The sequence below is a fragment of the Salmo salar genome, chromosome ssa22 (assembly GCF_905237065.1).
Source record: "Salmo salar chromosome ssa22, Ssal_v3.1, whole genome shotgun sequence".
NCBI lineage: Eukaryota > Metazoa > Chordata > Actinopteri > Salmoniformes > Salmonidae > Salmo > Salmo salar.
The window spans coordinates 42,057,974-42,074,855 of NC_059463.1; the positions used below are offsets into that span (position 1 = coordinate 42,057,974).

The 16,882-nt window shown below is 42.6% G+C and overlaps 1 pseudogene; it reads right to left on the bottom strand.

The window, feature by feature from the left end:
* Window positions 1–8,717: 8,717 nt before the first annotated feature.
* On the bottom strand, window positions 8,718–13,565 carry LOC106583366 (rab GDP dissociation inhibitor alpha-like; annotated as a pseudogene).
* Window positions 13,566–16,882: the final 3,317 nt, after the last annotated feature.

A 16,882-nucleotide genomic window follows, 5' to 3' on the forward strand; every position in this document is an offset into this window, starting at 1 on the left:
TGGTGGCGAAGTAATTACAATATAGCAATTAAACACTGGAATGGTAGATGTGCAGAAGATGAATGTGCAAGTAGAGATACTGGGGTGCAAAGGAGCAAGATAAATAAATAAATACAGTATGGGGATGAGGTAGATAGATGGGCTGTTTACAGATGGGCTATGTACAGGTGCAGTGATCTGTGAGCTGCTCTAACAGCTGGTGCTTAAAACTAGTGAGGGGGATATGAGTCTCCAGCTTCAGTGATTTTTGCAGTTCGTTCCAGTCATTGGCAGCAGAGAACTGGAAGGAAAGGCGACCAAAGGAGGAATTGGCTTTGGGGGTGACCAGTGAGATATACCTGCTGGAGCGCGTGCTATGAGTAGGTGCTGCTATGGTGACCAGTGAGCTGAGATAAGGCGGGGCTTTACCTAGCAGAGACTTGTAGATAACCTGTAGCCAGTGGGTTTGGCGACGAGTATGAAGCGAGGGCCAACAAATGAGAGCGTACAGGTCGCAGTGGTGGGTAGTGTATGGGGCTTTGGTGACAAAACGGATGGCACTGTGATAGACTGCATCCATTTTGTTGAGTAGTGATGGAGGCTATTTTATAGATGACATCGCCGAAGTCAAGGATCGGTAGGATTTTCAGTTTTACGAGGGTATGTTTGGCAGCATGAGTGAAGGATGTTTTGTTGCGATATAGGAAGCCGATTCTAGATTTAATTTTGGATTGGAGATGCTTGATGTGAGTCTGGAAGGAGAGTTTACAGTCTAACCAGACACCTAGGTATTTATAGTTGTCTACGTATTCTAAGTCAGAGCCGTCCAGAGTAGGGATGCTGGACGGCGGGCAGGTGCGGGCAGTAATCGGTTGAAGAGCACGCATTTAGTTTTACTTGCATTTAAGAGCAGTTGGAGGCCACAGAAGGAAAGTTGTATGGCATTGAAGCTTGTCTGGAGGTTAGTTAACACAGTGTCCAAAGAGGGGCCGGAAGTATACAGAATGGTGTCGTCTGCGTAGAGGTGGATCAGAGAATCACCAGCAGCAAGAGCGACATCATTGATGTATACAGAGAAGAGAGTCGGCCCGAGAATTGAACCCTGTGGCACCCCCATAGAGACTGCCAGAGGTCCGGACAACAGGCCCGCCGATTTGACACACTGAACTCTATCAGAGAAGTAGTTGGTAAGCCAGGCGAGGCAATCATTAGAGAAACCAAGGCTGTCGAGTCTGCCAATAAGAATGTGGTGATTGACAGAGTCGAAAGCCTTGGCCAGGTTGATGAATACGGCTGCACAGTAATGTCTCTTATCGATGGCGGTTATGATGTCGTTTAGGACCTTGAGCGTGGCTGAGGTGCACTCATGACCAGCTCTGAAACCAGATTGCATAGCGGAGAAGGTACGGTGGGATTCGAAATGGTCGGTAATCTGTTTGTTAACTTGGCTTTCGAAGACCTTAGAAAGACAGGGTAGGATAGATATAGGTCTGTAACAGTTTGGGTCTAGAGTGTCACCCCCTTTGAAGAGGGGGATGACCGCGGCAGCTTTCCAATCTTTGGGAATATCAGACGATACGAAAGAGAGGTTGAACAGGCTAGTAATAGGGGTTGCAACAATTTCGGCAGATCATTTTAGAAAGAGAGGGTCCAGATTGTCTAGCCCGGCTGATTTGTAGGGGTCCAGATTTTGCCGCTCTTTCAGAACATCAGCTATCTGGATTTGGGTGAAGGAGAAATGGTGGGGGCTTTGGCGGGTTGCTGTGGAGGGTGCCGGGCAGTTGACCGGGGTAGGGGTAGCCAGGTGGAAAGCGTGGCCAGCCGTAGAGAAATGCTTATTGAAATTCTCAATTATAGTGGATTTATCGGTGGTAACAGTGTTTCCTAGCCTCAGAGCAGTGGGCAGCTGGGAGGAGGTGCTCTTATTCTCCATGGACTTTACAGTGTCCCATAATGTTTTTGAGTTTGTACTACAGGGTGCAAATTTCTGTTTGAAAAAGCTAGCCTTGGCTTTCCTAACTGCCTGTGGAGGGCTTCATATTGCTCCACATTGACATGATTGGTTGAAAGTAGGTATTTGTATTTATTATGGATCCCCATTGCCTTGGCAGCAGTTACTCTTCATGGGGTCCAGCAAAATTAAGGCAGTTTTAACAATTTTAAAAACATTACAATACATTCACATATTTCACAACACACTGTGTGCCCTCAGGTCCCTACTCCACCACAACCACATCCATGTGTATTTGTGTATAGTGCGTATGTTATCGTGTGTATGCATGTGTCTGTGCCTATGTTTGTGTTGCTTCACAGTCCCTACTGTGAGGTGAGGACAGGAGGTCCTGTATAAACATAAACTGACTGACTTCCTTGACAACTTCCTCCACAACAGCTCTGTGCTGCTCTGCGAAACGCAAGAAGTATGAATCCCCTGACTTCTGCAGAGGCCATATCACTGTAAATGCTGCATGGCTAATGCAGAAGCCGGGTTGACCATGTAGCGCCTTTTAGGGCTGTATGCAGGCACTCCTCGTTGTGTGGTGATTAACAACTTCCTTTAGCCATTGTATATTAGCAATATACCACACCTCCTCCGGCCTAACTGTTTAATTTTACCACATGCAAATTATCATCCCCCAAATTCTGCCTTAACCACGTTTCCATCCACAGTTTGATGCCAGTAAAAGTTATACTGTATAAAAAAAATCAGGACAGCTTTGATGAAAACAGGAAGTTTCGGTACAATTGTATAAATGCCAAAAGATCATTTGTTCATTGGACATGGCGAGATATTTTTGTGTCGGTAAAATGTATTATGCGAGAAATGGCGGTGGATACGCCTTTATGCGCAAATACTGATATAATAACAATATTATCGAAGCAAATTTGGGAGTCACGCGATCCGGTGTGGTCCTCCCACTATGACTCGGGAAATTTACGCAGTTTATGAGGCAACAGATTAAGTAAATTATGATGAGCTTCACAAGGTCTTGAAAGTGCACGCAATGAGCTTGATACTCCTTTCCAATATATTGAGGGTCTTATTCTGATGACATGATGATCGATGCTTTACTGCCGTTTCACAAATACAAATATGATTGTTTTTGTATCCATAATAAGGCCATCAAATAGAGTAGAATATCCTACCCGCAATGTATCTGCGAGCTGTTGGCTTGAGCCCATGTGAAGACCAGAGTTAGCGCATTTGCTTACTCAATAGTTTTATGACAAAACTATCCGTAGAGTTGAATATGCGATGGAAACACATTAAACTATAGATTGCATTAGGTACATGAACGTTTAGCCGAAAAATTACATTTTGTGTGCACTACCACGCACTGTTTTTTCTCTGCAATAAGTCAGTTTGGTGGAAACAAACCGCTGGAGGTAAAATGCCCATATTTTCTTTATGCGGATTTGAGAATATTTACATAAAAATCTGTCGCCAATTGGATGGATCTATTGATATAATTAATCACTGATTACTACAATGTATTTACACAATACCATGTCCGTAATAAAATAACCGGAAGTACTCAAACGGAAGTATCACACTTTTTGCTACACAAAATGAGTTCCCACCGACATTAGGTAAGTAACTGTCAACAACATGTCTGTCGCGATGTATGCGAGACTGTTTCTCCAGAGATTTTCACACCCCCTGCGATCACAAGGTACAGCACTGACTATTCAGAAAATACACCAAGGTTTAGTGCTAACTAACGTTAGCTGCACAACTTTGACATCTCTGCCCCCCGGAAGCAAGCTAGTTAGCAAAAATGATGCTTTCAAACTGTGTCTTGCTACTTGAGACATTTCAACCAGACAAGGCTATTGCCAATGCCAGATCTATTGTTATTACGTCTTGCTACATGCGAGATCCCCATTTAATATAATCTGTCCCAAATTCAAAGTCAACCTTAATATCAAAGTTTGCCACGTCTTTTTAGACATATGTATTATTATGAGAACTTGTTCTCAACTGGTCTACCTGGTTAAATAAAGGTTAAATAAATACAAAATATTTAACCTTTAATTTGACAGGGAGTCATGCTGAGACCAACGTTTTACAGTTGAGCCCTGTATACAGGTCTGATGTCCCTATCCCACATCAGCCTGTCATCCTAGCCAGAGTAGATTCCAACCCTATGCTTGCTTACAGCTGCACTGGGGACAGACTAGCCCAAGCTGTACTCTTAATAAACAGCCTACCATTATTCCTTCAGGTCAAAGGACCTTATATGTTATTTTCAGAAGTAGACTTGCTCTGGCAGCCAAAACAGCCAACCCTCCATCTAAATGTGAATTGATTCTGAATTGTGATATGGTTCTAGAAACATGAAGCCCTTTACTTTCATATCACATCAAAATAATTTCACAAATGCAAAATATACACTTAGATTTTTACATTTTAATAATTTAGCAGACGCTCTTATCCAGAGCGACTTACAGTAGTGAGTGGATACATTTCCATACTTTTTCAGTACTGGTCCCCACGTTGTGTTTGACCTTTGCTCAAATCCCCACCAGAAGTCAACCTTTATGACCGTTCTATTTTTTTTAATCTCTCTTCAGCTTTAGTTTACCTGCTTCCTGTAATACTGTTGAGTGCTGTGTGAGAGATGAGTAGTGATGAGTTGAATATGAGATTTAAAAGTGTATTATGTTGAATGTCCTTTTATCTTTCCATATGTCGCCCCCTGCAGGTCGGCAGCTATAAAGACATCAGTGTAGACTTTTGTAATACTTTTCACGTGTTGGAACCTCGAATTGGTGCGACACAGTACTAGTCAAAAGTTTGGACACACCTACTCATTTCAGGGTTTTTCTCTACCACAGCATTCTGCAGCGATATGCCATCCCATCTGGATTGCGCTTAGTGTGGCTATCATTTATTTTTCACCAGGACAATGACCCAAAACACCAGGTTGTGTAAGGGCTATTTGACCAAGAAGGAGAGTGATGGAGTGCTGCATCAGATGACTTGGCCTCCACAATTACCTGACCTCAACCCAATTGAGATGGTTTGGGATGAGTTGCACCTCAGAGTGAAGGAAAAGCAGCCAACAAGTCCTCAGCATATGTGGGAACTCCTTCAACACTGTTGGAAAAGCATTCCAGGTGAAGCTGGTTGAGAGAATGCCAAGAGAATGCAAAGCTGTCATCAAGGCAAAGGGTGGCTACCTTGAAGAATCTCAAATATAAAATATATTTAGATTTGTTTAACACTGTTTTTGGTTACAACATATGTGTTATTTCATAGTTTTGTTGTCTTCACTATTATTCTACAATGTAGAAAATAGTACAAGTAAAGAAAAACCCTTGAATGAGTAGGTGTCCAAACTTTTGACTGGTACTGTAATTCAATTATACTTCAGTCAAGATGACACAAATTATGATAGACAAAAAATGTGATACTCAAATTTATAAATACACAACCTCATGCAATATTCAAAGACAGAAATACATTTCCCTGGCATACACAGACACAATAAACACAGTGAATTATAGGTAATTTGTTATAAATAGTTGAAAGTTCATACTTTAAGTGTTTTTGTGAATTCCACTACAGAGGTATGGCTATAGTGTATGCTCATGATTTGTCTCATGAATGATTTGTGTCCACAGAGGTTCTGGTCCTGGATACAGGGGGTCGGTCAGAGTTGATTGATCCCAAACTCCTGGCCCTTCTCAAGAGCAAAGGCATCGCTGTGGATGTGCACAGTAGGGACACCTGGCCTCAACTGACATCAGTCTACAGTATTAGGGATGTGTGGTTGTGCAATATATTTCAGTACATGAGCATTTATAGACAGGTTTACCCAAGCCTGGTTTAGAATATCCTCTTGTTAAGAGATTTTTCTCACAGTAAGTTACTGTGTGCCACCACCGCTCTGGAAAGCTCTCTATCCATACACAGACATGGGCAGCCCCTGCCTATAGAATGTGTAGGGCAGCTATAATTTGCATTTTTCTTCTCTCTCTGACACTCATCCCTTCTCCTTCCTCAGCCAAACGCTTGTGCAACTTCCTGAGCAGTGAAAGGTGAGTAGTGGCGGCTGGTCGGATTCTTCCTCCAATCAGCACAGAGCTAGAGTAGCCTAGCAACAACAACATCATGAGGTATTTTTGGAAAAGAGGGATTTGATGGAAAAGAGGATGTTTGTTCACCACTCTAGGATGCATGATCTGGATCAATCTGTCCTTATTCAGGTGCTGAATTGCTGTATGTTTTTTGCAATTGCACTCTCCTTGCTCGAAGGTTGTATCATGGCTTTATGTGAACAGGGTGAGACATTTCTAGAAGTTTGTTTGTGTGTGTGTATCTGTGTATGGGAAGATGAAAATGAAAAAGAGAAGTGGAGTGTGTTGGCAAATATGTTTTTCTGAGCATTGGAGGATATGATTTGGAGGGGATGTTTTATAGTGGTTTTTATCTGTATCATTGTAAGCAATAAACAATATCTACAACAAATAGTTTTTTGTATTTATTTAATTGCATGTGTTGAAGATAATGAGTAATGTTGACATGTTCACGTCACTGAGCACCGTTTGCTGATTATCATGAGCAATTTACTAACTGGAACAGAAAGACATTGATTCATATCAATAATTCAGTGAGTGAGAGCATATGGGATATATCCAAGCTGACTGTCCTTCATTTGGATTAGTAAACCTCTTTAATCTCATTGTCTATCTTCTACCCTTACCTCTCCGAACCACCCGTTTCTCTATCTGTCTCACAATACAACATAATGCAATATGTAACGCAATTCCACTGGCTTTGTTCTTCTCAGAGATAATCTGCAGCATACGTGTATCCACTAATCATCAATCTAGTTTTGCTTCACCACACAAACACATGGCCATTCATTCATTCAACCATTCATTCACACGCAATCACATACTCTCCTAATACACTAAACTCGGAAGAATATAAATCAAATCACATTTTATTTGTCACAAACACATATTTAGCAGATGTTATTGCGGGTATAGCGAAATGCATGCGTTTCTAGCTCCAACAGTACAGTAATATCTAACAATTCACAACAATACACACAACCTAAAAGTAAAAGAATGGAATTAAGAAATATATACAAGTTAAGAAGAGCAATGTTGGAGTGGCTTAGACTAAAATACAGTAGAATAAAATACAGTATATACATATGAGATGAGTAAAGCAAAAATATGTAAACATTAAAGTGAATAGTGTTCCATTATTAAGTGGCCAATGATTTCAAGTCTATGTATATGGGGCAGCAGCCTGTAAGGTGCAGGGTTAAATATCCGGGTGGAAGCCACCTAGTGATGGCTATTTAACAGTCTGATGGCCTTGAGATAGAAGCTGTTTTTCAGTCTCTCGGTCCCAGCTTTGATGCACCTGTACTGACCTCGCCTTCTGGATGATAGCAGGGTGAACAGGCAGTGGCTTGGGTGGTTGTTGTCCTTGATAATATTTTTGGCCTTCCTGTGACATTGGGTGATGTAGGTGTCCTTGAGGGCAAGTAGTTTGCCCCCGGTGATGCGTTGTGCAGACCGCACCACCCTCTGGAGAGCCCTGCAGTTGCGGGCGGTGCAGTTGCCGTACCAGGCAGTGATACAGCCCAACAGGAAGCTCTCAATTGTGCATTTGTAAAAATTTATGTGGGTTTTAGGTGCCAATCCAAATTGGCCTTCTTCACCACACTGTCTGTGTGGGTGGACCATTTCAGACCGTCAGTGATGTGTGCGCCGAGGAACTTGAAGCTTTCCACTGCGATCCTGTCGATGATCAGTCCACTATCAGCGCCTTTGTTTTGCCAACATTGAGTGAGAGGTTATTTTCCTGGCATCACACTCCCAGGGCCCTCACCTCCTCTCTGTAGGCTGTCCTGTCATTCTTGATAATCAGGCCTACTACTGTTGTCTGCAAACTTGATGATTGAGTTGGAGGCGTGCGTGACCATGCAGTCATGAGTGAACATGGAGTACAGGAGGGGGCTGAGCACTCACCCTTGTGGGGCCCATGTGTTGAGGATCAGCGAAGTGGAAGTCCAGGACCCAGTTGCACAGGGTGGGGTTCAGATCCAGGGCCCCGAGCTTAATGATGAGCTTGGAGGGTACTATGGTGTTGAAGGCTGAGCTATAGTCAATGAACAACATTCTTACATAGGTATTCCTCTTGTCCAGATGGGATAGGGCAGTGTGCAGTGCGATGGCAATTGCATCATCTGTGGATCTATTGGGGCGGTAAGCAAATTGAAGTGGGTCTAGGGTGACAGGTAAGGTAGAGGTGATATGATCCTTAACTAGCCTCTCAAAGCACTTCCCGATGACAGAAGTGAGTGCTACTGGGCGATAGTTATTTAGTTCAGTTACCTTTGCTTTCTTGCGTACAGGAACAATGGTGGACAGCTTAAAGCGAGTGGGGACAGCAGACTGGTATAGGGAGAGATTGAATATGTCCGTAAACACTCCATCCAGCTGGTCTGCGCATGATCTGAGGATGCAGCTAGGGATGCCGTCTGGGCCGGCAGCCTTGCGAGGGTTAACACGCTTAAATGTCGGCCACGGTCAGCCACAGAGAAGGAGAGCCCACAGTCCTTGGTAGCGGGCCGCATTGGTGGTACTGTGTTATCCTCAAAGCGGGCGAAGAACGTGTTTAGCTTGTCCGGAAGCAAGACGTCGGTGTCCACAAAGTGGCTGGTTTTCCCTTTGTAGTCCGTGATTGTCTGTAGATCCTGTCACATTCGTCTTGTGTCTGAGCTGTTGAATTGCGACTCCACTTTGTCTCTAAACTCTATAATGATGCACAGGCCACAGTCAAATTAAGTGTGGTGTTTATTAGACAGGGTATTAAATCAACAGGAAGTTGTTTAGCGTACCACTCTCCAGTCTCGATACCATCTAAGAGAGTGGAAGAGCATCTACCACATGATAAATGGAACATTTAATATGACATACAGTAGCTGGCAAACAGGGAATTCTGGGAGATACAAGAGGTCAATCTAAGGGCTGCTTAAAAAACACAAAAATAAAGACATGACAGACAACCGCAATATAATATTATTGTAATATTTGCCATATAGCAGTAGCTTTTGTCCAAGCGTGTGCATACATTTTTGTATAGGAGACCCAAGTGGGAATCGAACCAACGTTCAAAATGGGAGGAACGTGCTTTTGTCCTCATCACGTCACCATCATCACAGTCTCTGCACAAGTCACCAAAGATGATTTCCCATCCTGTGAAGCGGCGATGACTATCCCTGATGTCCTCACACTCAGTCTCAAAGTGTGTCGTGGCGTCATAGGAGCGAGACACAGAGATCTGAACAAGGGAGATAGGATCAAAATAAACAACACCGGAGTCTCCACAATTTGTAATCCAGGTACAACTCAATGGCCTAGAATAATGAAACAATTTTGATATATTATAGTGAATTCGGTGGGTATCCTCGACCGGGGCTTGAACACAGGTCCAGCGACTGTCAACCCCTTAGCAGTTACACCAAGAGATCCAAACCTCTCAACAAGGTTGCTAGGTGTTGGCTTAAGGTCGATACACTACCCCCTTTCTTTCAGGAGAGCGTGTCCCCATGCTTATCTATTCCAAGTCCTTAACGTGCATCGAATTAAGGGAGTATCCACGACCAGGACCTGAAACCTGACTCGAACACCAAAAGATCTGGTGAGGTCACTAGGTGTGGGGTTAAGGACAATACAATATATTGAACGTAGCCCCTTACCTGACTTTTCCTTCCATCATTAATGGGGACCATCATGTTGCTGACAGAAACAAATCTGTAAACCAATCACATTAATTCTTTAGTGTATTTTTGTGTGTGTGAAATTGATTGTGTGTCATTACAATATACTGTACATATGACTCAGGATGTAACAGTAGGTTGTGTGAAACTTTTTTTTTTAAATATATACTTTTAAGGATATTTTCTGACTCTATTGAACAGATAGAGAGAGGATGACAGTGGAAAAAGCTATAGAGAGGTTGTGTCAAAGGGCAGTAGCCGGATTCAAACGTATGCCAACACCGCAAACATTTGTGCCGGGGGCTGTGGCTAAGACTGCTAGACCACGGTTATGTAGAACTTATTTCTGATGAATGGGCTCCAGCAGTTCCATCCCAGGCTGCCTTTACTTCTCTGGGTTACTGGTCTCTATAGTGGTGCTCACCATGGCGATATACATCTCCGATGACGCCATGTTGTGAGCGTAGTACACCATACATAGATGTCTGAAAACATATTGTATTCACATTTAACCTGTTTGGTATTTGGGGTATGCCTTTGTCTAACTTCTAGTGTATTTCTTATGCCATACCTGATTTCCTGTGGACTTTGCTTGAGGGATGATTATTTGGCAGGAGTTGGCATCATGATTATTTGGCAGGAGTTGGCATCACCTTCTTCACCCAGCACGTAGCTGGGGTGAGAGATCAAATGAAATCAAATTTATTTATAGAGCCCTTCTTACACTTCTACTAATTTACCCTACTGACATTCAGCCCACTTTCCTGTAATTCATGCACTACGATTTCTCATTCATTCATCCATTAATTCATTAATTCCCTCTTCAACACTCTCTTTCTCTCTTATCCACTCTCTACTTCACCAACCACTCACTGCTCCTTCAGATTTCACTGCTACCCCTCTGCCCTTGTCCATCACAGTCTCTTCCAACCTTTCTGTTTAACATGTTGGTCCCTCCATGCACTTAACATGAGACACACAGGAATAGTGAGGGTTTACTTTGGGGACATATACAACACCATCATAAAAACACTTGATGTTAATGTATTAATGCATTCTTGAGCGCCTGCATGTGTGTGTGTGTGTGTATTACCTGGCAAAGCCCTTTGGTAGTTATCCTAGCCCACACAATGGAAAGAGGTAGGGACTGCAGTTTTAGCGAGCCATAAACTCAGAATACAGCTTAAGCCGTCTTATGGTCTGGATGCACGGCTGGTCCAAGTAGCTGTGAAGGCAGGGACACGACCATAGAGATTCTAAAAGTTTGCATCTTGGCTTCAATTTATATTCTGTTGAGTTGTGGCGTATATTTTAGAGAATATGTCTGTGTGTGTGTGCCTGTCTGTTTAACATTTGTACTGACTCGTCACTGCGGTACAGGGCCAAGACATGGCCAGGGAATTCCATGATGTCTGGTCGCAGGTCGAAGTGGTGGAACAACTCTCTCATGCTGGTCCTGTTGGGGTCCATGTCCTGGTGGGTCTGCAGGTCGCCCTCCTCAAAGTTGAGGATGAACGGGAGCAGCTTCCTGAACCTGTGCTTGTCAAACAGCCCCATCAGATCTGTAACACACACCATGTTACATCCACAGCATGAGACTTTGAATGACACTATGTATTTAAAATCAACATAATAAATTTGAGTTTACTTTGACTGCTATGTGGGAATCTGTTGATGAATCTGAAACAAAGGATTTGAAAGTTACAAATATTGGTTGTGTTACCTGAAATGTGTTACCTGAAGCTAAGGCCTCTGCCTCGGTTGAAGGGACTTTGTGGACTTTACCAGCCCTGTACACATAGCTTCCCTCCAACACCTTACAGTCCCGATGCCGAGTTACATAGGTGTACACCAGCATTTTAACCAGCTGACCTGAACAAACACACAAACACAGGATAACACTACAAGAATGACCCTGACTCACAGTTAACCTCTTGGGGCTAGGTGGGACGCTAGCGTGCCACCCGTGGTGCACTCCATCAACAGCAGGTGCATTTCAAGAGCGGCAAATTTGAATCCAAATAAATGTCAAAATTCAAATTTTTCAAAAATACAACTATTTTACACCATTTGAAAGATAAACATCTCCTTAATCTAACCACGTTTTACGATTTCAAAAAGGTTTTACGGAGAAAGCATAAATTTAGAGTATGTTAGGACAGTACATTTACAAGAGTTGTGTGTAATGTTTTGTCAAGTCAAAGACAGGGTCACCAAAACCATAAAACCAGCTAAAATGATGCACTAACCTTTTACAATCTCCATCAGATGACACTCCTAGGACATTATGTTAGACAATGCATGCATTTTTAGTTCTATCAAGTTCATATTTATATCCAAAAACAGCGTTTTACTATGGCATTGATGTTGAGGAAATCGTTTCCCTCCAATAACCGGCAGTCAAGTCAGCGTCACAAATTAAATAATTAAAATTAGAAAACATTGGTAAAATATTATATTGTCATTTAAAGAATTATAGATTTACATCTCTTGAACGCAATCAACTTGCCAGATTTAAAAATAACCTTACTGGGAAATCACACTTTGCAATAATCTGAGCACTGCGCCCAGAAAAATACGCGTTGCGATACAGACTAGACGTCATGTTGGGGAGATCTAAAATCGAAAATACTATGTAAATAATCCATTACCTTTGATTCTCTTCATCAGATGTCACTTCCAGGTATCACAGGTCCATAACGAATGTAGTTTTGTTCAAAAAAGCTCATCATTTATGTCCAAAAATCTCCGTCTCGTTAGCACATGATGTAAGCCAGCCGGACTTCTCGTCATGAACGAGGGGAAAAAATATATTTCCGCTCGTTCAAACATGTCAAACGTTGTATAGCATAAATCATTAGGGCCTTTTTTAACCAGAACATGAATAATATTCAAGGTGGACGAATGCATACTCTTTTATAACGTATTGGAACGAGGGTACCCAACATGAACTCGCGCCAGGTGTCTAATGGGACATCATCGTTCCATGGCTCTTGTTCGGTCAGATCTCCCTCCAGAAGACTCAAAACACTTTGTAAAGGCTGGTGACATCTAGTGGAAGCAATAGGAAGTGCCAAAATATTCCTAAACCCCTGTGTTTTTCAATGGGATAGGTTTAAAGTCAATACAACACATCAGGTATCCACTTCCTGTCAGAAAATGTCTCAGGGTTTTGCCTGCCAAATGAGTTCTGTTATACTCACAGACACCATTCAAACAGTTTTGGAAACTTTAGAGTGTTTTCTATCCATATATAATAAGTATATGCATATTCTAGTTACTGGGTAGGATTAGTAACCAGATTAAATCGGGTACATTTTTTTTATCCAGACGTGCAAATGCTGCCCCCTAGACCCAACAGGTTAAGTTTGTTCTGAGGTGTCTGTCCTATATCTGAGAGTTATAAGAAAGATCAGGAAACTTTTTTGTTGTTGTGTTTTTGGAATTGAAGCCCTTATTTTAGGCACTAAACTATCTCCATACTTCCATACATTTTTTTAATTGGTACCCGGCTACCTTCAGATTAGTTTTGTGATTCTTGTGCTCGTAGAGCAAAACAACTGACGCGTACATTACAGACTCACCTTTCCATATTAGTGTGTAGGCCAAACTGTTTGGATGCTACAGACAGAAGTTGGCAGATCGGCTGTACTGTCCCGTGATGCTTGTGGGGGTCGTAGAGCAAAACGTGAGTCTCCATCTTTCCATAATAGTTTGTAGGCTGTTCGGATGCTACAGACGTTTTCATGAGAAGACCGATTTTGGGGGATGTCTCATGGTCTGACAAACACCACTCTAGCTGTGCCACCTTTCACTGCAGATACGGAAGGGCGACATAGACGGATGCAGTGGATTGAGAAATAGCCCATGCAAAAAAATAAATCTCTATTTTAAATTGATGTATTTCGATGGGTATTTTGTATTATGATAATTAGAAGTGAAACACTAAGTCAGTGAATTTAGTGGAAACCTGCTCATTTGTAACAAGCATTCATTGTTACACTGCTGTATTGTGGGGCTTGCACAGTAAGGGCCCCATCTTAGATATTCAACATATTTCTTCTTATTCTTTAGCACTCTACTCCTCCTACACCGTTTAAGCTAGATGGAATATCGTCTACTTCTCTGCTATTCATATCTGGTCGCGGAATCAAAATATTCACTAGGGATCTTACGGTACAGCTGTTTTAGTAAATGCATTACCACATCTTCTTCCAACTTTTCCCCAAAAAACTGAAGTTTTCACCACTAACGCAACAAGTTAGAGAAAAATGTTACAAGGTATGAAATCTTCCCCTACTTCTCTGCTTGTCAAATCCGAAATCGGATAAGAAATCGTGTGTACCAATCTGTAACTAGAGCTGTTTTAGTAACTAATCGCCTGCTCTCTTTCTAGCTACTGTAAATCATGTCAGAAGCCAGCAGATTAATTATTTTCCAGACAACTGCCGTTTGGACCACTAACCCAACAAGTTAGAAAAAAATATTGCTAGGATATTCACAGACACAGAGAGCAAACATTATGAGAGTGAAGAGAATAACCACAATTACAGACCACAACAACACAAATATTGACCATTCAACAACTGAACCATAACTAGACTAGATCCACACAACTACGGACCAAAACAACTGACCACAACCACACAACAACTGACCACGAAAACAAAACTGCTTACCATATCTAGTGACCACAACCACACAACTTCTGACCACAACCACACAAATTCTGACCACACAACTACTGATCACTCATCTGACCACAACCACACAACTACTGACCACAACCACACATCTACTGACCACAACCACACATCTAGTGACCACAACCACACATCTACTGACCACAACCACACATCTAGTGACCACAACCACACATCTACTGACCACAACCACACATCTAGTGACCACAACCACACAACTACTGACCACAACCACACATCTACTGACCACAACCACACAACTACTGATCACAACCACACATCTAGTGACCACAACCACACAACTAGTGACCACAACCACACATCTACTGACCACAACCACACATCTAGTGACCACAACCACACAACTACTGATCACAACCACACATCTAGTGACCACAACCACACAACTACTGACCACAACCACACATCTAGTGACCACAACCACACAACTACTGATCACAACCACACATCTAGTGACCACAACCACACAACTACTGACCACAACCACACATCTAGTGACCACAACTGACCACAACCACACAACTACTGATCACAACCACACATCTAGTGACCACAACCACACAACTACTGACCACAACCACACATCTAGTGACCACAACCACACAACTACTGACCACAACCACACATCTAGTGACCACAACCACACAACTACTGATCACAACCACACATCTAGTGACCACAACCACACAACCACACAACTACTGACCACAACCACACATCTAGTGACCACAACCACACAACTACTGACCACAACCACACATCTAGTGACCACAACCACACAACTACTGATCACAACCACACATCTAGTGACCACAACCACACAACTACTGACCACAACCACACATCTAGTGACCACAACCACACAACTACTGATCACAACCACACATCTAGTGACCACAACCACACATCTAGTGACCACAACCACACATCTAGTGACCACAACCACACAACTACTGACCACAACCACACATCTAGTGACCACAACTGACCACAACCACACAACTACTGATCACAACCACACATCTAGTGACCACAACCACACAACTACTGACCACAACCACACATCTAGTGACCACAACCACACATCTACTGACCACAACCACACAACTACTGACCACAACCACACATCTAGTGACCACAACCACACATCTAGTGACCACAACCACACAACTACTGACCACAACCACACATCTAGTGACCACAACCACACATCTAGTGACCACAACCACACATCTAGTGACCACAACCACACAACTACTGACCACAACCACACATCTAGTGACCACAACCACACAACTACTGACCACAACCACACATCTAGTGACCACAACCACACAACTACTGACCACAACCACACATCTAGTGACCACAACCACACAACTACTGACCACAACCACACAACTACTGACCACAACCACACATCTAGTGACCACAACCACACAACTACTGATCACAACCACACATCTAGTGACCACAACCACACATCTAGTGACCACAACCACACAACTGCTAACCACATCTAGTGACCACAACCACACAACTGCTGACCACATCTAGTGACAACAAAAACACAACTACAGACCACAACCACATAACTACTGACCATTGATTTGAATTTAAAATAACAATTACAAGCAGTTACATATTATTACAATGTAACTATGAGTTGTCACAGTTAACTACAACACTTCTTAGTGTAATTACACTGTAATAAGGACCCCTTACAATGAAGAGTTACCATCATGTCTTTTGTTAATTTATCCACAGTGGATTGGGTCCCTATTCTGACAGCCGGTCAGCTCGGGGGGTAAGCTCTTCGTCCTGTGTGTCTTCCTGCTCACCATCACCTCTGGCTGGATCTTCAATCGCTCCCTGGTGGCTGTGGGGCTGATTGCAATGGCTGTGATAGTAGATCAGCACTCCTACTCAGAGATACTTCAAAAATACAGCCTGTCATGACGTTGCCCGCCCTCTTTGGGTACAGCGAGCACTATTCCCCCTCCCTCTGCACCATCCCCCTCTCTCTGTCTCTCCTACACCCAGGCTGCTGCGACCTCAGGTCGTAAATTCCTGGAGGAGAATCCTGCCTCATGGCCAGACAGTATAGAGAGAGTGAGTTTTCATAGAGAGAACAAAGGAATTTCTTCCACCTCACAGAACTTGAGGTCCGAACAAAATTCATGTTCTGAAGAATGTATAAAAGATCGGTGAAATAACGAGCTACGAACTGGTACGTTTGGTACAATTTTGTGAAACTCATGAGACAATACCGCCACATTACCATAATCCTGTTTATACAACAGTCTCAGTTGAGGCTTACATCTAGTTGTTGTACAAAATGAATGAGTAAAGATGAAACTATTTGTGAAATGATGTGATGCTATGTAATGATGTTAATGTGAGAGAATTGTATTTCTGTTTAAAGTTTCA